We start from the raw sequence: 25833 nt of genomic DNA, 5'->3' as shown, positions 1-25833 counted from the left end.
GGGCGGGCTGCAGCGCCAGCCATCCCAGTGGCCCACCCCCAGCTGCCTCCCTGCTGGGGTCCATCTCTTCTCTCTGCCCTCCAGGTGCTGCCCCCTCCCTGGCTGTGTGGAACACGTCTCCATGGCTGTTCTTCCCACTTCCCGTGTACCTGAACTGCCTTCCCACCTGGACTGGAATCCCAGTGAGGGCCGGGCCATGCTTTCCCTCCCCTCATATCCCCTACGTGGAGATACAGTGACCTGTGCTCAACTGAACCTTCAAAATGTGCGTTGCGATCACCAGTGATCACAAACAATTCTTCGCTTGGGCCTCTTCTTGTTTTTTTTTTTTTTCTGGAATAACTAGACCTAAAATGTAAGATTCCTTGTTTGGAAAATCACACACTGCAGTCATCTTCCAAAGATAAAGTTTAACGTGTCCTGGGTGTTTTTGCTACAGGAGGCTAGGATGTTTGAAAAATAAAGAAAGATGAAAGAATTTTTAAAAAAAGATCCCAAGAAGAATTCTATAATTGATGGAATGGGTCCCTTTTGTTCATAGGAGTGAAAAGTTCTAAAGTCATATTTTACTGAAAAAGCTATAATGTGAAGCACAAGCAAGTGATTTCAGTTGCCGAAATACCTGGAAAAGCATCTTACTGGAATGTTATTATGCTACTTAAAGATAATGAACAATGGGGATTAGTTCATAGCCTTTGTTCAGAAAGGCAGGCACACAATTTTGTTCCAAGAGAGGGAAGCATCCCTCTGCGGTAGCAGGCTTTTTGCATGTCGGGTTCCTCGAGTTCTTCATGGAAGGTTAGATAACATGACATCCTAACTCATGTCAACATGGAGTGCCCTGGGATGTGCAGGTCCAGGCAGGGTCAGAGAGCACATATTTGGGGCTTGAGGATGGACATAATGCCTTGACAAAGGTGACTGGCTCTGTTTCTGTTTGTCCAATTCCAAATGCAGAAGCAATGATACTAATTTTTATCCATTTACATACTTCCCACCAGTAGCAAAAAAGAATATTAAGAGGTAATATCATGTGAAATGTATCATAAAGCTGTGGAAAAAAATTTAAAAGGTAATATCTATCCAGCAACCCCAGTTCTGGGTAAATATCCAAAAGGAGTGAAATCATTACCTCAAAGAAACATCTGCCCCTCCATGTTCACTGCAGCATTATGACAAGATACGGAAACAAACAAGTGCCAACTGATGGACAAATGGATAAAGAAAGTGTGAGACACACACACGCAAATATATCATATACATACATATATATATATATATATAGAGAGAGAGAGAGAGAGAGGGACAGAGAGAGAGACAGAGAGAGAGAGAGAGAGAGAGAGAGAGATGATGGAATACTACTCAGCCTTAAAAAAGACAGAAATCTTCCCGTCTGCAAAAACATGGGTGAAACTGGAGGGCAGTACGCTGAGTGAAATAAGTCAGACACAGAAAAACAAATACTGTATGATCTCACTTATATGTGGAATCTAAAAAGTGTCAAATTCATAGAAGCAAAGAGTAGACTGGTGGTTGCCAGGGACTGTGGGTGAGGAAATGGGGAGACGTCGTTTCATAGAAACTTTCAGTTATAAGATAAGATCTAGGGATCTAATGCACAGCATGGTGACTATAGTTAGTAACACTGTATCGTATACTTAAAATTTGCTAAGAGAGTAGATCTTAAGTGTTCTCACCACATAAAAGGTAATTACTGGAGGTGAGCTGTATGTTAATTAGCTGGATGGTGGTAATCATTTCATAATGTATACATATCAAATCATGTTCTACACCTTAAACATATACAACAAAGAAGTAATATCAATTCTAAAAATGTTCTGGATTGAAGAAAGTATAAGATTACTTTAAAAATGTCCAGTTAACCAACAATTAGTCATGACTGAGCTGTGCTCCATGATTAGAACTTAGAGGATTCCAGCTGAATGGCACACCCCCCCTAATTAAGGGGCTGCCATGCTGGCTTGTTCGCAACTATTATTTCATTGAGAGATTTTGTTTGTCAATTCCCTTCACAGTGAAGAAACTGAGTCCCAACACGAAAGCAATTTTGCACACAACAGTCATGGCGGGACTTGGCGAGTATAGCAGGGCTCCTGACTTTTAACCAGCTTTGCACCCTACTAGGCTGCTATTCGGAGACATAGGGGAATGAAAGCTTTTTTAAAAGAATATGAGATAGTATCATCTACTTGAATATTAGACATACATCTTTATTAATATCTATAAGTAAGAGCCATGGAGTTTACACACACACATGTATACACACAAACTTACAAGAAGCTTATTTTAAAAAGGCATACTCCAAACTATTATATATAGAATGGATAAATAACAAGGACCTACTGTATAGCACAGGGAACTATATTCAATATCTTGTAATAAACCACAATGGAAAATAATATGAAAAAAATATATATATATATATATGTATAACTGAATCACTTTGCTGTACACCAGAAACTAACACAACATTGTAAATCAACTATACTTCAATTTTTTAAAAACAGGCATACTTATGGAATTCCCCCTTTTTTCCCAACTGAGATATTGATTCTACCTAGGTTAGAAATGACCCCGGAACCTCTGTTTCCTCATCAGCAAAAATGCCATCCCTGGTTGGGCAACTGCTAGAACCTCCTTTCAGCTCAGAAAGTCCAGGATTCTAATTACAAATTACACTCGTGGTTTAATTTGGGCAAGTGCAGAGTTGCCAATCACCCGATTTTCACCAATTCCTATATGAGTGAACTGTACAGGGTGCTAGAGAGGAATTTTAGCCAAATGATTCATGACAAAGTGCCTTTGATTTCTTCCTGAAGTGGGGAAAATGCAGATATTTTTTCAAAAGGCATTGTCATCTGAATAAATACAATGTAAATCGCATATTTAAAAGCTGCATCCCATTAATAAAAATTTTGCAGCCAGATCACTGGAATCGGCACCTTTACTTTTGCATTGCGTTTGCCTGCCAAGCCTCTTCAGGAATAAAAATATCAGAGTTCTGTCTCCAGGAGAACAGAATACGGAAGGCGGAGGACGTAGATATGGGCTTACGAGTCTCAGCTCTCAACACCCCTGTTGCTTCCTACACAGGCCGCCTTCACTGTTTCAAGAATCATTATTCATGCCTTTTACAGGATGACAGCAACACTTGGTCATCTTTAAGCTGAACTGGAATTAGAAATTCTCAGCTAATTGCAACTAGATCAGCCAGGGAATGATTCTGCACAGTCAGCAATTTGAGTAAGCGGTTCGGGGGTTACGACACCCACCCGCCTGGGTGTCAGAATCAGTTGTCTCTTCAACAGGGCTAATGGTCCAGGCAAACTCAGACATGTGTATGTGTGTGTGCGTACATATATACACACTAGCCACTATTAATTAAATACCACAAATATTGAATAAACAGCTCAAATAATGTCGTTTCAAACTACATTTTTTAAAAAGATAAACCCCAAATCCGTACCCATTTATGAAACAGTCTTGACATGAACTTCACTATGGGATCATCTCTACCGTGCTGTGATTGGTGAGGTTTGTACAATTGATTTTAAGTATCACGGAGGATACAGTACTGTCACCATTTAAAAGATGACATCAGACACTCCTGGGTTATCTTACAGAGAGTAATTTTCAAATTTAAGTAAGAAATAAGAGGTGGGTTGTGTTCAGTGAAACGTGAAGGGCTGGGCTGCAGTCTGGGGAGCCACAGAAAGAGCGTCCCTTCACACACACACACACACACACAATGCTCTGCCACAACAGGACAGGGTGCCCCAGGGGCCGCATACCTGAGGCTCAGACGCCTCTGCCACCTGCACATCAAGGACGAAGGTTACTGACTTAGTAAGAAATCATGTGGTTTCAAGGCTTAGTTTAATGACCGACACCAGGTGCTCCTTCCAGGAGCTTCTACCTTGGTGAGGCCCTTGCAGGAAGTCTCTGTGACCCTCTGGACCCTGTCTTGGGCACTGGAGGGAGACCACAGCTCCCGAAAGCCTCCAGCCTGAAGCTGCCAGGGAGCTAGACCCATCTCCAAGCCAGGGTGCCCTGCAAAACGGGTCAGAGAAGGTGCCCTTGGGCGGAGACGGGGTGGGTCCTGTGGGAGAAGGGGGATCCCCAGGGACAGAACTGGGAGCAAAGAACAGAGCGGCAGATTTTAGATACCAGCCTGGGGGGAAGGGCCTGTGTCATAAAGCTTTGTATGGGGCCAGGGGAATCGGAGGGGAGCCTCACCCCCCACAGCACCCAGAGGGCTGCTCCGGGGGAGGGCGGCACCGTCAGTCACGTGTCCCTACTGCCGGCCTCTCCATGGAAACTGGAGGAGAGAAGGGCAGATGAAGATGGGGACACCTGCCAATTAGAGGGTTTGCATGAGGTACATGGGGGCCGGGGCGGGGCCGGGGAGGGCAGCAGGGGGAGGGGGGCAGGGCTGGCAGGAAATTCCCTCTCGGGAAGGATGCTCATCGCGGAACCCCAAATGCCAGCCCCACACTCAGCGCTGCCAGTGAAGGACAGAGCAGTCCCCTCCTCACAGGTCTAAAGAAGGAGGCCTCCAGCGGGTGCTGCCCTGGGCCACAGCCTCAGAGACACCTGGCTCCCTCCCGAGCCTGGGTCCCTAGAGGACAAGTGTCTCCTTTCCCATGAAAGCAAACATGGGACGGAGGTGTCTTGCTCATGCTGCATGGTGTCAGCTTCTGAGTTTCCTAAACCAAGGCTGAACTAGGGAGGTGAGGAAGGGCCAGCACGTTTCCTACAGATGTGCTTATCCCTGGGAAAAGATGCGGAATTCTGGGAAACTCAAACCATCCCCAGGCTAGCCATGGAGTAGATTAGGGTTCCCAGTTTGGAGAGATAGCCAAGCTCAGTTTGCAACAGTATCTTATTTCTTGAGGATGGATTTCAAAGACATGTCCCAAAAGGCAAGTGTGTGACTCTCTCTCCAAAGCAAATAAAATTCTAACACATTAAAGGACAGGAATATCCTCTTAACATAAGAGCTTCACACTTGGGCTCTCAACAGGGAAGCAATGACACGGAGACCAGGGAGCTGAGGACGGACCTGGTACCCTTCCCCTCAATGAACCCACTCTAGTGCTGAGAAAAAGGGAAGGCGAACCCCAGCGTTTTTGTTTTTGATTCCAAGATTATCCCCTGCAAAAAGCCTTCATTTGAGAAAGCCCACCTCCTCTATACTGGTTCCAGAATTTGTCAGAACAAGTGTGAGAAAGAAAGCTGAGTGACTTTCAATCACTTGCGTTCTCTCTCTCTTTGGTTGCTTAACGAGTAGGTGTCTAACTCTTCCTAATTCACAAATTCTTTTCTTTTTTTTGCGGTACGCGGGACTCTCACTGCTGTGGCCTCTCCCGTTGCAGAGCACAGGCTACGGAAGCGCAGGCTCAGCGGCCAGGGCTCACGGGCCCAGCCGCTCCGCGCGGCATGTGGGATCTTCCCAGACCGGGGCACGAACCCATGTCCCCTGCATCGGCAGGCGGACTCTCCACCACTGTGCCACCAGGGAAGCCCCACAAATTATTTTCTTAGACGTGACTTCATTAAAGTCTAGTCAGGATTATTATTCCCAGATGGTTAACACTGAGGCCTGAGAACACAGAACTTGCCCCAAATAGCCCAGCCAGGAGGGGTGGGGGAAGAAAACAGAATCCAAATTCTCTGACTCCAGCCCCTGTCCTCCACCACATGGGGTAGACCTGTCTTTCCCAGGTGACAGAGGTTGTCCTGGGCAACCCCATGGAGGAAAACAATGTGTGTTTAGCATTACTTTCTCTGTTAAATGCCAGGGGACCTCAGATACATGTTAGGATATTAGATGATATTATAATTAAATAGCTTTGTAATATTAATTTGCGATTACACTTGAAAGGAAATTCCTAGGAAACCTAAAATACGCCACACATTTGAGCACATTTCCATCTATCCTACTTCAGAATTCTCCCAGAGTTTAATTTGGCCCATGATGTAAACAATCCCGCATTTTCATCCAGAATGTGTGGCATGTTGCTGTGTTTTCAGGAAATAGACAAATCATCTTAATTTATGTAAAGAGTATTCGTAAAGATACGATAATGGAATCTGCGAGGAGTAAACACCGAATGTGTAAATATCACAGAATTATCTCTGCACATATTGTCTCCAAAAGGGAACCGAATCCCTTTGCTGCACACAGTCCCTCAGGAGAACCTGACATTTTGTTATTTTGATGTTAATGTGCACGTGCAGGGGCTGGGAGGCAGAATTCTAAAAATATCCCCCAGATTCCAACCCCTCAAACACTAGTTTAGGTGCTGCTCAGAAGGGACTTGGCAGGGATGGACCTAGAGTCTGTCATACAGAGTGAAGTAAGTCAGAAAGAGAAAAACAAATACCGTATGCTGACACATATATATGGAATCTAAGGAAAAAAAAAAAAGGTCATGAAGAACCTAGGGGTAAGATGGGAATAAAGACACAGACCTACTAGAGAATGGACTTGAGGATGTGGGGAGGGGGAAGGGTGAGCTGTGACAAAGTGAGAGGGTGGCATGGACATATATACACTGCCAAACGTAAAATAGATAGCTAGTGGGAAGCAGCCGCATAGCCCAGGGAGATCAGCTCAGTGCTTTGTGACCACCTAGAGGGGTGGGATAGGGAGGGTGGGAGGGAGGGAGACGCAGGAGGGAAGAGACATGGGAACATATGTATATGTATAACTGATTCACTTTGTTATAAAGCAGAAACTAACACACCATTGTAAAGAAATTATACTCCAATAAAGATGTTAAAAAAAAAAATATCCCCCAGATTCCAACCCGTCAAACACCAGTCTAGGTGCTGCTCAGAAGGGACTTGGCAAGGGGGTTACAGTTCCCAACAGCCGACTTTACAATAGGGAGCGCATCCGGGATTATCCGGGTGGGTCCAGTGCTGTCACGCGAGCCCTTAAAGGCAGGAAAGGAGCAGAGGGTGGGCACAGATGGTGGGAGCAGGGGAGGGACGCCCCAACCCTGCTGGCTCTGAAGATGGGGGAAGGGGGCCAGGAGCCAAGGAGCTTCTAGAACCTGAGGCCCACCCTCCACCTGCAGCCAGCATGGAAACGGGACCTCGTCTAAATGACCTTGGAAGAGGACACATCCCAGAGTCTCCAGCAAGGAGCACAGCCCTGCCGACACACTGATCTCGTCCTGTGAGACTCCAAGCAGTGAACCAGCCAGAGAGAAGCTGCGCCCTGGGCTCCTGACCCAGGGAAACTGTGGGATCAGAAGTGGGTATTGCTTTAAGCTGCTAAATTGGCAGGAACTTATCACGGCGGCAACAGGAAACTGATGAGTGGGAGAGTGGCCGTGGGCACACACGTGTGCATGTGAGCAAAAGCGCCTTTTCCCACCCTCCCTTCTCTAAGAGAAAAACTGAGAAGTGACACTAAAAACTACAGTGATGCGCCCATGTGAGAGTCACAAGACTTGACTCTTCCTTATAACTGTCCTTGTCACTTTACCTGTGTGGCTCTTCATTTTCCCAGAGGGACTGTGCACAGCTGGAAGGTCAGAATGTATTTTTATGTCTCTGATTTCCCAAACGATAAGCGCTTAACATATATATATTTGCATATGCTAAGTGAACCAAATATAAAATGTAGGGCATCTATTCATTACTAAAACTCACTCTAAAGCAATAGCTAACACATGGCAGAGCTCTTCACCATGGCACGATTTTTTGCGTGTTGCCAAATTTTCAGCACACACAGTGCATTTACTTTTCTTTTCCAGTTTTTTTTTTCCTTCCAATGGGGAAGAAGAGAATCCTACGTAAGGCCTTTCATTGAATTAAAATATTATGGCACAAATTTCTGTACCTTGTATCTTCCTTATATTCCTTACTAGGAGAACCACAAAACGGATATATTGTTCATAAATAAACATATGGTTCCTAAAAACGTTAGCCACTGAAAATGATATTGACCCATAGATTCAGATACGACTGAGTCAGTATTTAGCTGCTCACTTAAAGAGTCCACAGAGGCTTTAAAAAAATAGCTCCACTAGATAAAAAAACATTTTTGCTGGGAGATGAGTTCTGTTGTGATGAAAAAGACAGAGATCAAGGCAGAAAAATATGTCAGCGGAGATAATCACAGGCCGTGATGAAACACACACACTTGTGTCCTGCCTTAAGAAAGAGCTCTTAACTTAAAAGGTGGAATAGGACCATTCTCCTGGAATATGTTGGTTACCATTTTTCCTGCAATTTAGGATTCCTTCCTTTTGGGTAAAGAATCAAGGACGGCTAAGGAATTTCATTAATAAAAACAGAAGAAATGCTTTACAGTTCACCAAAGAGGAGGGAGGCACAGGGGATCCCACCCACAGTTGAGAGCGGTTTTGTGAAATCCTATTTAATGTACTCAGAACAGAAAGAAAGAATGATGGCATGGTGGTGTATTCTACTGTGGGCAAGCTGCTACCTTGGAAACGGTGTGGCAGTCAGTCTTTGAGCAAGGTAGCTCTACCACGATAAAATGCAAAAATGTAAATAATAAAGATATTTTAAAGCTAGTGTGTCTCCCAAGGGTTCTTAATCTTTTTGCTGACATGGATCCCTTTGGCCATCTAGCGAAGCTTATTCTCAGAATAATGTGTTTAATTGCATAAAATGAAATATATAGGACTAACAACCCAGTATTTTTAATGGGCGAAATATTTGAACAGACACAACCAAAGAAGATGTACATTTTGGCAAATAAGCACAGGAGAAGTTGCCCAAAACCACTGGTCATTAGGGAAATGAAAATTAAAACTGCAATGAGCTACTACCACTCACCTATGAGAATGGCAAAATTAGAAAAGTAAACAACAGACAACAGTAAATGTTGGCAAGGATGCAGAGCAACTGGAATGCTATACACTGCTGATGGAAAAGCAAATAGTACAACACTGCGGAAAATAGTTTGAAAGTTTCTTATAAAGTTAAACATACATGTGATTCAGCAACCCCATCCTACTTACTTATCGAAACTAGATTCACACAGAAACTTATACGCACATGTTATAGCCATTTTATTCCTAGGTGTCCCCAACGGAAACAACCCCAATTCTCCCCATCTGGAGAATGGTTAACCACAAGTGAGTACTTCCATACATGGAATACTACTCAGCAATATTGATACACACCACAGCAAGAATGATTCTTAAACCCATATGCTAAGTGAAAGAAGCCAGACTCAAAAGGCTACATATTGTATGATTCTATTTATAGAACATTCTAGAAAAGGCAAACACTCTAGGAATGGAGATCAGTCGCTGCCAGGAGTTAGGGGTGGAGTTGGAGGGTCTGACTGTAAAGGAACAGCATAAGAGTAGTTTAGTTGGGGAGGCAAAGACTGTGTCTTGATTGTGCTGGTGGTCACGCATCTCTATGCCCTTGTCAAAACTCATGGAGCTGTACACCAAAAAAAGTGACTTTTAAATCCTGAAAAAAATTTTTTTTAATTGTTCGTAAGTGAAGTAAGCCAGGCAGAGAGAGACAAATATCATATGATATCACTTATATGTGGAATCTAAAACAAAAGATACAAATGAACTTATATACAAAATAGAAAGAGACCCACAGACATAAATTTATGGTTACCAAACAGGAAAGGTGGGGCAAGGGATAAATTAGGAGTTTGAGATTAACATATATATCACAGTACTATATATATAATAGATAACCAACAAGGACCTACTGTATAGCACAGGGAACTCTACTCAATATTGTGTAAACAACCTATAAGGGAAAAGAATCTGAAAAACAATAATTATACATGTATAACTGAATCACTTTGCTGTACACCTGAAACTAACACAACATTGTAAATCAACTAGACTTCAATAAAAAAATAAGTAAAAACTAATCATAAAGTAAAAATATATATATTGTTCCCACCATAAAAAAGTGTTTTAAGGGATGAGGAATATAGGATGACAAAGGAAGCCAGTTATATGAAAATAAAGTGTAAGTTTTTTCCCCATCTAAATTTCCAGACCCTCTGAATTCTATCCATAGACTCCCACGAAATCCCACATTAAGAATCCCCGAGTGCAGACCAACACGATCAGCGACGTTATGAGGAGAAGAGTCTCTGTGGCCAAAACAGTTTGGAAACGCTGGCGTCCTCACACCTTCTCAAGTGGCACCTGAGGCAGCTATAGCTCTCAGCGCACCTGACCACACGTGGCACTTGGGGAGGGGATACATGTCCCAGAGAACCCTCTGGAAATACCATGTTAGATTAGCAGATTCTTGAGGGCGGTGCCCACAGTTTCCTGACCTTTGGGTCCCCAGCACCTGGCCCAGGTAGAGACTCAATAAACACCTGTATTTGTTAAAACAAATAAAATATACATCTTTTTTTTTTTACTTCTAAAAAAAAAAAAAAATCGGGGCTTCCCTGGTGGCGCAGTGGTTGAGAATCTGCCTGCCAATGCAGGGGACACGGGTTCGAGCCCTGGTCTGGGAAGATCCCACATGCCGCGGAGCAACTGGGCCGGTGAGCCACAACTACTGAGCCTGCGCGTCTGGAGCCTATGCTCCGCAACAAGAGAGGCCGCGACAGTGAGAGGCCCGTGCACCGCGATGAAGCGCGGCCCCCACTCGCCGCAACTAGAGAAAGCCCACGCACAGAAACGAAGACCCAACACAGCCAAAAATAAAAAATAAATAAAATAAATAAAAAATCAATTTCACCTATTTACCATACAACTCAAACTTCCAAGAAATTTACTTAAAATACTTTGTTGCTTTAATACTAAGGATTTATATAATAATTTTAACATGAATCGGGATTGATAACTTTATTATGTACACAGCACACATCGTGGAAGAAATTAACCTGAAAAATTACAGTTGACAGAATCTAATTACAGAAGCCATCATGAATGCAAAGCACCTCCTAATTTTATTTTACAATGCATATTAAACTCCTGCCCCCCAAATACAATGGCTTAATGTTGTAACCTGAAATGTATGCCAATCCAAGGTTTAATTTTGCTTTTAAGATTAAGTAGCACATGTGTAATTTAAAAGTCATTTGAAACAGCAAACAATGTCATTGGGCTTACAATTAATGCACTTTTGACAACTGCAAACAAATTGAATGTGTAAATCTATTCACAACAATCTCTGTATTTAACAGACATGTCACTTTGCATGACTATACAGTTAATTTTCATTCTCCAGTGTGAAAGCTGATTTATGGCGACCTTGACCTCCAACACTGCTCTCAGCATTTTGTTCAGCTATAAAAGTTGGGCTGGACAAAAAACACTATGAAACCAAACGCTATGATTTTCTTTTCTTTTCTTTTTTCAAATTTTTTTGCCGCACCACACAGCATGTGGGATCTTAGCTCCCCGACCAGGGATCGAACCCGCGCCCTCTGCATTGGAAGCACGGAGTCTTAACCACTAGACTGCCGGGGAAGTTCCATTATTTTTTTTTCTGATGTGACATCGGTGAAGTCCTTATCTACCTAACACTGTGCTTTCCAAAATGTTATTTCAAAGATAGATAAACACATTTCCAGTATACACCTCCAAGTCTGTACTGAGGGTAGGATGTTTCCTATTCACTCAGCCTTGTAGGTGGATTCAGCATCAGACTAGCACGCTGTCTAACCCAGCACAGCAACTCTGTCACACACCCAGAACAAATGATTCTAAGCGCACAGAGAAAAACCAGGAAAGACATAAAAAGGGAATGGATTGGCACTGGAAAACTTCCAAAAGGAGGCCGGATAGAATCAATACAAACGGATGGTAACACGTGCATTTAAAAACAGAGAATTGCTGTATCTGCACTAAGTTTTCTACTATTTCCTTCCCGCTCAGAAATTCCAAGCTCTAAGGAAACAAACAGGCTTGTCAATAACAAACACAATTTACTGAAAGGGGGAGCAGGCCAGGAAGCCAGCACACGATGACAACTGGATAAACAAAACAAGAGCAACTCAGAGGAACTGGATAAACAAAACAAGAGCAACTCAGAGAATCGTTCCTCTGTTAAATGAAAGGAATTTTAAAGTCTGTTCAGATATTGCATGAGAATGGTTGGAAAATGAGTGAAAAACAGCCAATATCCCAAATAAATCTTCTTTAACGTTTTGCTTTAACTATAAATCTGAAGGCTACCATTAATGCAATTACGAATCTTGAGAAAAAAGGTAATTCAGGGTTATCGTATCTAGGAAATCAATATTCCCTCTGATAGTTTGTGCAGAGTGCGTTAATTTTCCTGGCCAAGAACTGATGGTGCTTTTTGTATTTTATACTGAAATACAATATAAAATATGGAAAAATCCATTTAAATAATAATAGTAATATAATAATCATAATAAATAACACATTAAAATGCACCAGATAAATGGATATCACTATTCACTCTTAAAAGTAAAATTAATCAGGAAAGTAATTCACTATGTCCCACCACGGAATCAGAATCACCTGTATTCTGATATAAAGGACCAAAATAACCCACTCACAAATGTGACTTATTGTATTTTCTTTAGCCACGTATTTTATTCAAAGATGTGGCCATCTCAGAATCATGGTCTGGAATTGTAGAAAGAGGCTCAAAACAAGCTGCCTGGATTTCCAGGCCCATCGCCTCCAAGCTGTTCTGCTCCTTACAACCCAGCGTGCAGGTCTGGTGACAGGCCCTGCTTAGAAAGCGGACAGACCCAGGTTGGAAGCCCAGCTCTGCCACCTTCTAGGGAAATGGCCCTGAACAACTCATGTCACTTGTCCAAGCCTCAGTTTTGCTAACCATAAGATGGCCTGACATCTTACACATATTCAACTTAAGAAAATTCAGCCACACGAAGTGAATCCACTGTGTCCCCCGGTGCCTTCTCAGAGGGGGGCATCTTGTCACAATGAGTATGATTCCAGTAGCTAAAGGAATGTATCTTTTAATAACACGGCCTCTGAAAATAGGTCAGTACTTCCTTTAGTGTCAACCAATGACACCTACGGGTTCCAACGCTGGAGGCAAAGGTAGCTGAATTAGTCTTACTGACATAGTAACACACGTGCCGCCCTCCTGCAGGTGTGTGACCTGCCCTGGGGAGGAGGCCACTCCAGTAAACCCGCCTGTTCCTGTAACTCCGTGAGGAAAGAGACAAGAGCTATGCACACGCCTGACACGTGGAGGCCCCTGAATGGCAGCTGTTACTAGTCCCTCTATCTCTCTCTGTCTCTGTCTCTCTGTGTCTCTCTCTGTCTCTGTCTCTCTGTGTCTCTCTCTCATCTCTGTCTCTCTGTCTCTGTCTCTCTAGCTCTCTGTCTCTTTCTGTCTCTGTCCCTCGGTCTCTGTCTCTGTCTCTCTCGTCTCCCTATTAGATCACAACAGCCGCTTCCCGACTGCTTCCCATTCCCCGTCTGCTGGTTCTCCCTGCCCCTGTACTCCCAGGACTACTCTGCACACACGGAACCTGTCACCAGTCCACAAGGAGCAGTGCCCATGTCTCTGTCTTGCTCCCCACGTCCCTGCCGTCCAGGCTCCTGCACTCAGTTAACCAGGAAACGTGAAAGCAGCTCTAGGAAATGGAACCAAATATTCCTGCTGGGATGTGAAAGCTTCCCACAGAAGGAAAAGAAACTAATATTAAAGGTGAATTTTCCAAATCTGACTTCCCAGACAGAACAACTATAAACGCTCGTTTCTTCACTCGTTCACCGCTAAACACGCTCACATTAAAACAGCCTCAGGGGTGAGAACAAAATAAAAACAAGCTCTTTAAAAATTTTAATAGCCTGTACTTCCTTCCAGAAGACAACCAGTTACAGTAGAGGAGAAAATGAAAAAAACAAAAACCTCAGGTTTTTTTTTTTCACACAGCACGAGACATTGCAAACAGTTATCTATAAAGCTGTAACGTTTCCTCACTACGAGCCAAGGAGGAAACCTAAAAGTTGGAAACTCTGCCTTGAGAAAACACAATAAAAAAAAAAAAGAAAACACAATATATAGAGTCTTGACCTTAAACAAAATTGTTAAGAAGTGATTATTTGTTCCCTAAAAGGATTAGCTGCTTTACAAAAGGATTATCTACAGACTTCTAGAAGGTATTAAGCTTAGCCAGTGCATATAAACCACGATTCAAATTAGCATAACTTTTCAGGAATACATTAATATGTAATACCGGGTTTACTTGGAGACAAAAATAGCCCTTGAGTTCGGTACAAACCAGGCAGCATGAATGCCTGTCTTTGGGGGCCGCCCTTAGCAGCCTCAGCTCTCGTCCTACTTCCTGGCATCCCTCTTACGTGCACTGTCAGTGGTTCAGAGCGCTCCACCCAGGGCAGGATCCTACCTGCGGTCCCACCTCCACTCACCGGCAGCCAAACTCCGGCAGGGAGGTGATGCAGCCTCCAACAATCGATCCTACCCAGGACTGACTCTTGCGGGCGAGTTGTGTATCCAGGGATGCTCTGCAGCTGCTGGTCGAGGCCACAGCTGCGAGGGCACAGTGGCAGCAACGTCCAGCAGACCCAGCAGCCACGGACCACAGGCCACATCCTCATCAAAACCTCCTGTGGCCTGGCCTGGACTGTGGCTCAGGCTGTGAGCCTCTGGGGTTCCTGCCCCTTTTCTGAAACCGGTTCTCCAGTCTTCCATTTGATTCTAAGGACTACTCAGTAACCTTCTGTCCAGTTGCTTTTCTCAATTCTGTGGTGTACAGCTAAAAGTCGTAACTCATACACCCAGGACAATAAACGAAGGAAGGGTCCTCACCAGCACCTACCCTGTGGAAAGGGCTGGTCATCCTTCCCTGCGTAAGTAGGGCTAACCTGAGTGACCAGCAGAATATTGCAGAAGAGACCTTGTGACTTCGGAGGCTAAGATGCTGCAACTTCTGCCTTGCTTTCTCTGGGACCACTCTCTCTGGGGGAAGCCGGCTGCCGGTCATAAGGATGCTCACGTTGTCCTACGGATATGTGTCCACGTGGGGAGGCGCTGAGGCCTCCTGCCCACAGGCGACATCAGCTTGGCAGCCATGGAATTGGATCAGCCAAGCCTCAGACGTACCGGCTTCAGAAGGTGAGCTGAGACCAAACTGCCGAAGGCCGCGTGTGCTTCGTCCGCAGGACCACCTCTTCGGTGCCTGGGAATGTGCATTTCAAATGCCTCTGCTTAAAACAGAAATGGTACCGATGGCTGAGGTTTTCTCACTTGGCTCATTCATTAAAGCAGCTACTTTCTAGCGAGCTCGGCTACAGTTGTACTCGATAACTTGTAGATTTAAAAATTATATATTATCAATAGTTTTTAGGAAAGATGAAAGCACTAAGATATGGGGGGTCCGTGCCAATGTTTCCATGTTCTGTAACCAAATGGGACCCTAGTGAACACTTCACCCACGTTGTGCTGGTTAATCTTGCAGTTTTTATTGCTTGGGTCATTAAATAACCCCCTGAACACAGGAAGGGACGCTGGGCAGAGAGGAACATACCGACCGTAGGCCAATGGTGAAATCCTGCTGACAAACATATATCTGTCCAATCACGCATCTCGAAAACATTCCCTCGTCCTTGCTGACGAAGAAGCAGGCCTGTGACCCTATAACTGCACCCCATTTCCAGCTCAAACTCCTTCTCGATAAAAACGCTTCAGAGTTAGTTCTCACGTGCTCCTCTGATTTGCTCAGTTTCTCAGAGACACGGTCCACCTCACACCGTGGTTAATTGTATTTTTTATGCATTTTGACACAGCATTTAAACCTCCACCCAAATACTCCTTGTACTCGTCATGGATGTTTTCTAGCTTAAGCCTCCTGCCGGGAAACCGTTCCCTGCCAGCCAGGCCAGACAGTGCAGCGATCGCACGGATTTCATCGGGATCTGCGCTGCTCTTTTAAGGGGCTGAGCTCCCACCTACCAGAAATCAGGCCGCGGGAGATGAGTGCAAGGGAGTGGGCACCCCACCTGAAGGTCAGCTCCAAGCCCGGGTTCATCCAGATCCCGCCAGAGGTAACAAGAAGTAACGTATGTGTGGTCCGGACATTGCATTAAAGAAAGACTGTGACTCCGATGCTAGGGTATCTTGATCGAATTTTTCCCAAAGTAGAAACTCTCCATGGAGCCCTTAAAACGAATCCAAAATGATTTTCGCATCAGGAGCAGCTGGGCAAAATCATTCTGTTATTCGGTTCTGCCGGGCTTGCAGCACTTAGCCCCGGGCATCTGTGGTTCCTCAGGCCTGAGTCAGGGTCTCTCCTGCAGCCCCTGGGGTGGCCCCTGTTCCCGGAAGCCTGTCCCCCTGGCCTCCTCATGTGATGAGGCCATCGGATCTTTTCATTTTTTGGAGACTGGGCAATAGGAGGGAGGAAACAATGGGCATTTCTTGAACTAGCTTTGCTATTGCTCGTTTCAAAAGAACGGCACGCCGGCCACTCTGAAGGTGAAGTGTCAGCTCTCGGGGCCACCGGTCTGGGCAGGCGTGCAGCGGGCGGGAGAGCTGCCAGAGGCACGAAGCCACTGACGCTGACATGGCCACTGCCACCCGCGGGGCCGGTGTCTGGGGTCAGGGCCCTCACTCCACAGCGCGAGTGGCCCCACCGTGAGAGGGTGAGCTCAGCGGGGTCTGGGGTTCTGGAAGAAGAAGCCCCAGGGGTGGAGCTGAGACTGGGGAAACACAAGAGAAAGAGTGGGGAAGCGGGGAGCAGAAGGGGAGCCTGGTGGGGGACAAGCCCGGCCACAGCCAATGGGTGGCCCTGCCACCCACTTTGGCCTTAGAGTCCGACCTCCTTTGAATGTTAAGGTTAGAAAGAGAGTCGCAGGAAGCTGTATTCACTACAAGATAGATGGGCTCTTTAAAGAGAGGCTGGCAACATTTCAGTCCCGGGCAGCAGCCACTCAGCCATCAACACCCACATGGAAATGGGGCCCCTAATGAACACACACTGCTCCGGATCCACGGGGAAGGGAAGCGGCACAGTTCCTGGCGCAGGAGAGCCTCTCAGTCCCACGTGGATGACACCAGGATCTCGGGGCGGCCCCCTCGCCACACACGGTCCCCAGAGCAAGGCTGAGCTGGGCGCCACCAGCCTCTTAGGGGAATCCTGGGGGCAAACAGACAGACAGACATGGAAGCCCAGGCGCCAGGTAGAGGATGCGAGGGCAGAACCCGTGGATTCTGTTCAGCACTGGAGCCCCAGCACAGAGTAGGTCTCTCGTTCATACGTGCTGAACGGATGACTGAATGGACATATGCACACGACTACAAGTCTCCCGGGGCTTCAGGGCCGCGGGCAGCAGCCTCCACCGCCACCAGCATGCTGCTGGGAATCCCACCCTCCACCGTTTATTCCGTTCAGGCCTCGGCTTTCCCAAGCTGTCGTCTTATAACAAGCAACGCTTGAAACTGGCCCCCACTGAGTCCCTAACACCTCGGTCATGGGTTAGTCTATCCAAGAGCTCTCATTTAGGACAGAAGCGGCCGGACTGAAAGGGGAGCAGAGCACGAACGAAGGGGATTCGCCGAGGATACGAGTCTCCCTCGGTGCAGGCACTCATGACTGGCCCCCTCCCGACGATGGTTGCATTTCAGTCCTGAGAGCCACGGGTACCAGGTACCATCTCAATCCTGCTGTTGGCCCTGCGAGGAATCGGTGCCTCTTCTCCACCTGCCCAGGCAGCCACGGGGCCGCCTATACCTCCGGGGCCACCCTCTGCCCTCTGTCACTGAGGAGAGTCCTGACCTTGTTCCTGGGCCCCTGCAGAAAGCCCCTGACGTCTTCCACCTGGCCACACATCGGGATTCCCTGGGGAGCTCTGTGAAAAATGCAGCTGCCGACCTCACGGCATGCAGGATGCTCTGGGCCCTCCCTGATGCACGGCCCACGGAGGAGACCACTGAGAGCCCCCAGCCCACCCCTCATCAGCCACCTCCCCTTCCTCAGAACCCCCCTTCACCTCCCCCAGCCCAAGATGGAGCCCAAGTCCCTCCTCTGATTCCAAGACCCTTCCCAGGAGGCCGAGGGGTCCTCACATCTGCTCCCTGAGTGGTCCAGCCTCTTCCCCTCCCCTGAAGGCCCCAGCCACCCCACCCCAAGGTGATCTGGAGGGAGCTGCTCCACCCCCGACCCCTGGCAGGACACGGGGCCCAAGCCTGGACAGTCAGAATAGGGTGAGCCCTGGCCACGGTGCAAGCCTTTGGGATGGCAAGTGGCCGAGGCCTGGCTCATCAGAGCCAGGGAGACCCACCTGGGAGCCTACGGCTGCACCTGCTGGAAAGGCTCTCTCCTGGGGGGATGAGAGGCTGCTGGGGAAAGAGCCTGTCCAGGCGAAGGGGAAAGGATGGCGGACCCTGACGGCAACGCTGAGCCACTGGATCCCGCTCTTCCCGAACCTTCGGTTACGTAAGTCAAGGAGGCCTCTTGTGAACCCGAGTGGAATGAACCGTGTCTCCACGTCTGACACCCTCAGATCCCTGACAATACACAGCCCGCCTCTTCCAGTCTGCAGGGTGACATCACACCTTCCTCTGCACTGGGGCCCCAGGGAAGGCCAGGGGAGTCGTGGAGGAAGGGTCAGCCCACACCCAGGTACAGACTCTCCAGCAGACCCTCCCACAGACGGGTCTGGGAGGCTACAGCCACGTCAGTAATGGGAGCTGCTTCTTCTGTCCCGCCACCGGGACCCCCACCAACTAGCACCGGTGATCAGAGGGGAGTGTGGTGACCTCAGGGCAGCTGCACACCCACCAGCTCCCTGGGGATACATACCCTGGCTGGGGGTGGGGAACAGAGTGGACCCTCAACCAGACTCAGAGTGGAGGCAGCAAGGGGCTCCTCCCTGAAGGCAGGCCCCCCTCAGGCTCCGGGGGGGCCAAGGGACTCTCCTCATGGGCGCCTAACCGATGTCTCGTTATCATTGGCAACAGGGGTTGAGCCCCAGGGTACCAGATACCAATCACTCCACACGTTTCAATGCATATAGTCACCATCAATCAAGCCCGTCACATCCACACAGCCACACAATCCCCGCCCAACATCGCTCAGGCCATCGGCTCGGAAGTCACTCTGGGAAGCACGGCCGCGCTCCCTGCCTGCCGGGTCTGAAAATGGACACAGCACGTGGAGCCAGGCTGTTCCAACGGCTCCAAGCTGCCGGTCACTAGAGAAAGCATAATCTCTGTAAAGCACTTACAGATCACCGCTGTACTGACACAAAACAAGACAACAAGAAAATCCAGTGCAAAGTAAAAGGACGAGGATTGATGTCCTTGATTTCTGCCGGCACTGCCTGCCCATTCAGGATGTGCATTTTACTATAAAAAACAATAAATCATTTGCTAAACAAAAGCATGCCACGTGCAAGAAACACACGTGACTGCCTTCTAAAATACCGCCTGGACGCAGCTGGCCGGGCCAAAACCACACCCAGAGGAACAGGCTGGCGAGAGTCAGGCCAAGCAGACACAGGATGGAGGCCCAGCAGTGAGGCCATAGCTCCTCACCTCCAGACTCTGCTAGAGGCTGGACCGTTCAACTCCTGTCAAAACAGACAGATAAGCTAGGCTTTCGTGTGGGGCCTCCACACGAGGGGCCCCCATTTCCCGAAGCCCCAAAACTGAACAGGGGGTCAGACACAAGAGGGAGGATAAAGGGGTCAGCCCACCAGGGTGGTGAGAACAGGAAAAGGATGCTCGGTTGGACTTGTTCTCAACTTGTCTGTTTTTCTTTTTGCAGACGCCACCCTGCTCTCATCAGTCTCTGGCCCACCATCTCCTTGAGTCCTAACACCATGCCTTCAATTAAGTTGCAGAGTTCTGATGGATAGATATTTGAAGTTGATGTTGAAATTGTGAAACAATCTGTGACCATTAAGACCATGTTGGGGCTTCCCTGGTGGCACAGTGCTTGAGAGTCTGCCTGCCAATGCAGGGGACGCGGCGGGTTTGAGCCCTGGTCTGGGAAGATCCCACATGCCGCGGGGTACCTGGGCCCGTGAGCCACAGCTACTGAGCCTGCGCGTCCGGAGTCCATGCTCCACAACGGGAGAGGCCACAACAGTGAGAGGTCCACGTACCGCAATGAAGAGTGGCCCCCGTTTGCCGCAACTAGAGAAAGCCCTTGCACAGAAATGAAGACCCAACACAGCCAAATTAATTAATTAATTAATTAAATTAAAAAAAAAAAAGACCATGTTGGAAGATTTGGGAATGCATGATGAGGGAGATAATGATCCAGTCCCCTTGCCAAATGTTAAGGCAGCAACATTAAAAAAGGTCATTCAGTGGTGCACCCCCCACAGGGATGGTCCTCCTCTCCTAAGGATGATGAGAACAAAGAAAAGCGAACAGATGACATCCCTGTTTGGGATCAAGAATTCCTGCAAGTTGACCAAGGAACACTTCTTGAGCTTATACTGGCAGCAAACTACTTAGACATCAAAGGTTTACCTGATGTTACCTGCAAGACTGTTGCCAATATGATCAAGGGAGAAACTCCTGAGGAGATTCGAAAGACATTCAATATCAAAAATGATTTTACTGAAGAAGAGGAAGCCCAGGTATACAGAGAGAACCAGTGGTATGAGGAGAAGTGAAATTTTGTGTCTGATGCTGTAACACTGTAAGGATTGTTCCAAATACTAGTTGCACTGCTTTGTTTATAATTGTTAATATTAGAAAAACGGTCCACAAATGCAGCAGCAAATCAGTTGTATTTTAGCAGAATGTCGTACTCATTGCATGTGTAGTTTCAGTACAGATTCCAAACTTATGGCTCAGTTTCTTCTAGTACGATCAAAAGTTATTTTTTCTTTGTTCTGAATAAAACTGAACTGTGGGTTCTCTATATAAAGTGGCATTTTGGGCTTTCCCTCTTTTTGTAAAGCAATTTCTGCCTAGCTTATTGTCCAGTTAACTTCAGTTTAGTGACTTTTAAAAGTTGGCATTGTAAATAAAACAACTTGCAAAAAATTTTCTGAAATAGAATTAACAACATATTATCTTTATTCATGAGTTGGCAACTGGAAAAAGGCTACTTGAGGTAAATGTTATCAGAGTGGGGTTATCAGAATGTCTTCCAGCTTCCTGGAGTCCACTGGTATCGATTAGCCTGTATGTAGCAGGGCTCCCTTAATTAGATCTGAGGATGTGTTTTTGCATTTTTAATCCTCTCAGCTTTGAATATGTTGGCTAGAGGCTCAGTTACTACTCAGTTTGTGGTTTGAGAGGAAATAGAATTAGACAGTTTGCTGGCTTTTCAATTAAAAAAGACACTTGACCCATGTGGTGTATCATCTTTTTATAAACAGTAATCCTATGTGGGGAAAACCATAAACACTACTTGTGTGTAAAAAATAATTTAACCTTTAATGTTAAAATGTGTGGCGTAACGCAGAAAGCATCAGTCACGAATGCAAGATACTTTCAATAAAAATTAAGTTACAAAAAAAAGGATGCTCAGTCCTGGTCAGCACATGGTACCAGGAACAGGCATTGTGACCCCGGCAAGTCTCAGGCTGCTCACCTAGGGCAGGCATTGTCCTCAGACTCTAAACAGGGAGCTCACACAGTTCCCCAAACTTCTCAAAGAGAAAATGCCTAAAGCAAAAAGGTAGACTTGGCTTTGGTATTTATTCATTTATTTTCTTTTCCATTACAGTTTATCCCAGGATATATATATATATATATATATATATATTTTTTTTAAAAGAAGATGTTGGGGGTAGGAGTTTATTAATTAATTTATTTATTTTTGCTGCGTTGGGTCTTCGTTTCTGTGCAAGGGCTTTCTCTAGTTGTGGCAAGCGGGGGCCACTCTTCATCGCGGTGTGCGGGCCGCTCACTATCGTGGCCTCTCTTGTTGCGGAGCACAGGCTCCAGACGCGCAGGCTCAGTAGTTGTGGCGCACGGGCCCAGTTGCTCCGCAGCATGTGGGATCCTCCCAGACCATGGCTCAAACCCGCGTCCCCCGCATCAGCAGGCAGACTCTCAACCACTGCGCCACCAGGGAAGCCGATATCCCAGGATATTGAATATGGTTCCCTGTGCTATACAGTAGGACCTTGTTGTTTACCCATTCTATATATAATAGTTTGCGTCTGCTAGTCCCAAACTCCCAATCCATCCCTCCCACACACCCCCTCACCCTTGGCAACCACAGTCTGTTCTCTATGTCTGTGAGTCTGTTTCTGTTTCGTGGATAAGTTCATTTGTGTCATATTTTAGATGCCACACATAAGTGATATCAGATGATATTTGTCTTTCTCTTTCTGACTTACTTCGCTTAGTATGATAATCTCTAGGTCCATCCATGTAGCTGCAAATGACATCATTTCACAGAATTGGCTTTGGTTTTTGGTAAACTGAAGGACTTATACGGAAAACGTATTTCTAGTTACTTAAAAACAAATGAGGGGGCTTCCCTGGTGGCGCAGTGATTGAGAGTCCGCCTGCCGATGCAGGGGACACGGGTTTGTGCCCCGGTCCAGGAGGATCCCACATGCCACGGAGCGACTGGGCCCGTGAGCCATGGCCGCTGAGCCTGCGCGTCCGGAGCCTGTGTTCCGCAACGGGAGAGGCCACAACAGTGAGAGGCCCGTGTACCGCAAAAAAAAAAAAAAAATGAGGGAGGTTATTGAGAAAATAACTAGAAATGAGTAAAAGTGTTTTCTTTTTTATTTGATGAAAATCAGTGGGAAGGGTGCCTCTTTAGTGTGCAGTGAATTCAGTTTCCTGAGCACAAAACCGTGGTTGCATTGAGCCAGGTCGTATGTCCGTCCTGGGCACTGTTCTGCACACAAAGGTACCTGGACCTGGCTGCATTTGTAAAATGAAGGGAGAAAATGAATTTTTTTTTTTTTTGGCCGCATGGCATGCGGATTTTAGTTCCCCGACCAGGGATCGAACCCGCACCCCCTGCAGTGGAAGCACGGAGTCTTAACCGCTGGACCGCCAGGGAAGTCCTGAGAAAATGAATTTTTAATGCAATGCAATTGCGGGCCTCACCATCATTCCTGACCTCCATGACTTTGAAGGGTGTTTTACAGCCCAGGGAGCCCTCAGGAAAACTCCCCTTCCCCGGCATGGAAGACAGAACTTGAGTTTCCCAGTTGGGCCAATTTGTGGAAATCTACCGGGAAGGTTCTCACTCCGGCTGGCTAAGAAATCGGCAAAGGCACTCAACCTCTGTCAGAAGCTCCTCCTCGGGGGCAGCCGGCCTTCTACGCTCTTGTAAGTGTGCATCTTTCCTCTCTTTCTGCCAGAGGGACAACTGCCAGGATGCTGACCAGCTGGGGCGGGCCAGCTGCATTAAGCATCCCTCACGTTTGGTTTGCGTAAGTGACCATGATTCTCTGAGCCTCTCCCCCAGCTGCTGTGTTCCACTCCTTTAATAAACGTCATTGCTTCAAATCTGGCTTTTCTCCACTTAAAAAGGAAACTTAAAATGTGATGCAGCAAGCTGGACTGAGGTCTGCAAGGCAAGAGTCCTGGGTGCAGGGAGAGAGTGGGGGGACTCCCAGTCTATACCTGTCAGAGGCCAACGGTGGCCACATGCAGGTTCATGAGCCCTTCCTACCACAATTCCTCTGAGTCGGCTTCTCTGATGACAACAGTCACCATTAAATGACCTATTTCATGTTATTTTATGAGGAATACTGTCCAATCCCCCATGTACAATGTACACTGTAACCAAATTCCTCATAAAAAGAAAGATAAATAGTTAGCAGGGTGATGCACAAACACTGTCATCACCAGTTTCAAGATGAAAAACTGTCCTCAAGCCTCGTTGGGCCGACTCTCCGTAGCAGCATCACCTGCCTCTAGTCACCAAATGCCTTGGCTCCCGGCCAGAGGCACCTCCAACTCAGCCTACAACCTGGTCTTATCATCATCCCCTAATCTTGCATCTGGCCCAGGTGCAAAGCAGTCTTCCCAGCCAAAAACGTCAGGGCCTTGGTCAGGCAAGACTCGTGAAGCTGTAAAAACAAACTGTAGACACATGCATTTTTCTGCAGGATGAGTCTATAGTCTTCCTCAGAATCTCAAAGGGGGACATGAGCTTAAACAGGTTAAGAACTGCTGGGCCATCACACAGAACCCAGACTCTTAGAAGTGTCTGGAGAATCCCAAGCTTTTCCATCTGTCTTGTCCCAGTCTCATCATCCCTGGGCTTTAGCCACACTCAGATACCCGCTGTTCCTCTGACAGGTCACGCTACTTTTCACCGCTGGGCAAGCACACGGAGGCCCCTCTGTCTGGAATGTTCTAGCCCTGTTGGCTGCCAAGAAAACATCCTTGAAAACGAAGCCTGCTCTATTTGGTGAAGCCCTTCCAGGCCCCCGCTTCAAAAGCCCGTCTTGACAGCTCTGTTCCACCTCTGCATCCACCTTTACATTATATATGCCCTGGAAATGATGGATTTTGCCCGCCTATGGGTGTGGGGCACCCATAGGACAGGCACTGTGACTTTTCTGTAACACCAGCGTTAAGCCCAGTGCAAGTATATCGTAGATACTCAATAAATGCTTAAATCCCCATTTGTCCCTTCTATGCGACCTTACAGACGCTTTTAAATACTACCCACATTTGATGAAAACCAAGAAACATCCTTTGAAAGAATGTCACTGGCTGGCTAAGAATAGGCCTAGCTTGGCCCAATTCTGTGGAAAATTATTAAATTTCTGGCTCTTGCATTTTTATATTATGTTGGGCCAAAATCAGGACTTTGCTCAAAGGAATTTAAATGAGCAGACTGATACCATCTCCAATAGATGACTGAACTTTAGCTGATGTTCGCAACACTGGCGAAAAGTAATTTATTGAATTACCGATGCACTTAATGAGGTGCTGCCAGAAGCTCAGGGGGAGACAGTGCTGAGCCAACTGTATTTGAACCTGAAGGACGGGGTGACTGTTTCAAAGCATTTTGGTGTCTGGGACTTAAATGTTCAGCTGTTTATAAAACTAAGGCCACTTTCAGAGCCAGAAAAACCACCTACTGAAGAAAAGCGTTCATTACAAGGAATACCTTTACTAGTAACCAGGCAGGTTTTGAGCTGACTTGAAATAATGTGGTTGCAAAGGAGAGTTTCTTTTGATTAGCCAATGTCATAGTGCAACTAAGATGGGTTTATTTTTTGCATGTTTAAGAAGCTAAAGTATTTTAATCTCTTTGAAAGAGCATTTATGTGTTTTCTAGTCATTAAAGCAAGTGCCCTAAGGCAACATTTTGTGAGCCCAGACTGAGTCACTGCAAATCCCTGAATGTCACAAAAGGATACAAATATCCTGACCTTTTGTTAACTCATACTGATTCCCTACCCCTGTTCCCCTGGAATTGTTGAGAGAGCTTCTGCTTCTGACATGCAGTGTGTTTGGAAGTGACAGGTCGCCCCCTTGCTCTCTGAAATCGTCTCAGGCTATGCCTTGGTCCTTAACTCTTGCCTCCAGGTCCTAGGATCCAGGGCTCCCGTTCTGGAACGAAAAGTTTGGAGGCCTCCTCAGAGGACAGTCATGAGAAGATAAAAAGCTTAGTATCTCAGGCTCCCATGGCGGCGCAGTGGTTGAGAGTCCGCCTGCCGATGCAGGGGACGCGGGATCGTGCCCCGGTCTGGGAGGATCCCACATGCCGCGGAGCGGCTGGTCCCGTGAGCCATGGCCGCTGAGCCTGCGCGTCCGGAGCCTGCGCTCCGCAACGACGGGAGAGGCCACAACAGCGAGAGGCCCGCGTACCGCAAAAAAAAAAAAAGCTTAATATCTTGATAGTCTCCCTGTTTTGTAACAAGTGGATTAGTATAAAATGGCTAAGAGCAGGCCAGC

At 46.7% G+C, this 25833-nt stretch overlaps 1 long non-coding RNA gene and 1 pseudogene across 1 annotated transcript in view; one reads left to right on the top strand and one right to left on the bottom strand.

The window, feature by feature from the left end:
- The window catches only part of LOC113623536 (uncharacterized), a 76250-nt gene that overhangs the window by 44006 nt on the left and 6411 nt on the right, over window positions 1-25833 (bottom strand). The gene's annotated exons all lie outside the window — the stretch shown is intronic.
- Window positions 19585-21290, top strand: LOC113623535 (S-phase kinase-associated protein 1-like; annotated as a pseudogene).

The sequence above is a fragment of the Aethalodelphis obliquidens genome, unplaced genomic scaffold (assembly GCF_003676395.1).
Source record: "Aethalodelphis obliquidens isolate GAN/ISIS:26980383/991018 unplaced genomic scaffold, ASM367639v1 scaffold11, whole genome shotgun sequence".
Classification (NCBI taxonomy): Eukaryota; Metazoa; Chordata; class Mammalia; order Artiodactyla; family Delphinidae; genus Aethalodelphis; species Aethalodelphis obliquidens.
This window is presented reverse-complemented; position numbering and strand designations above follow the sequence as displayed.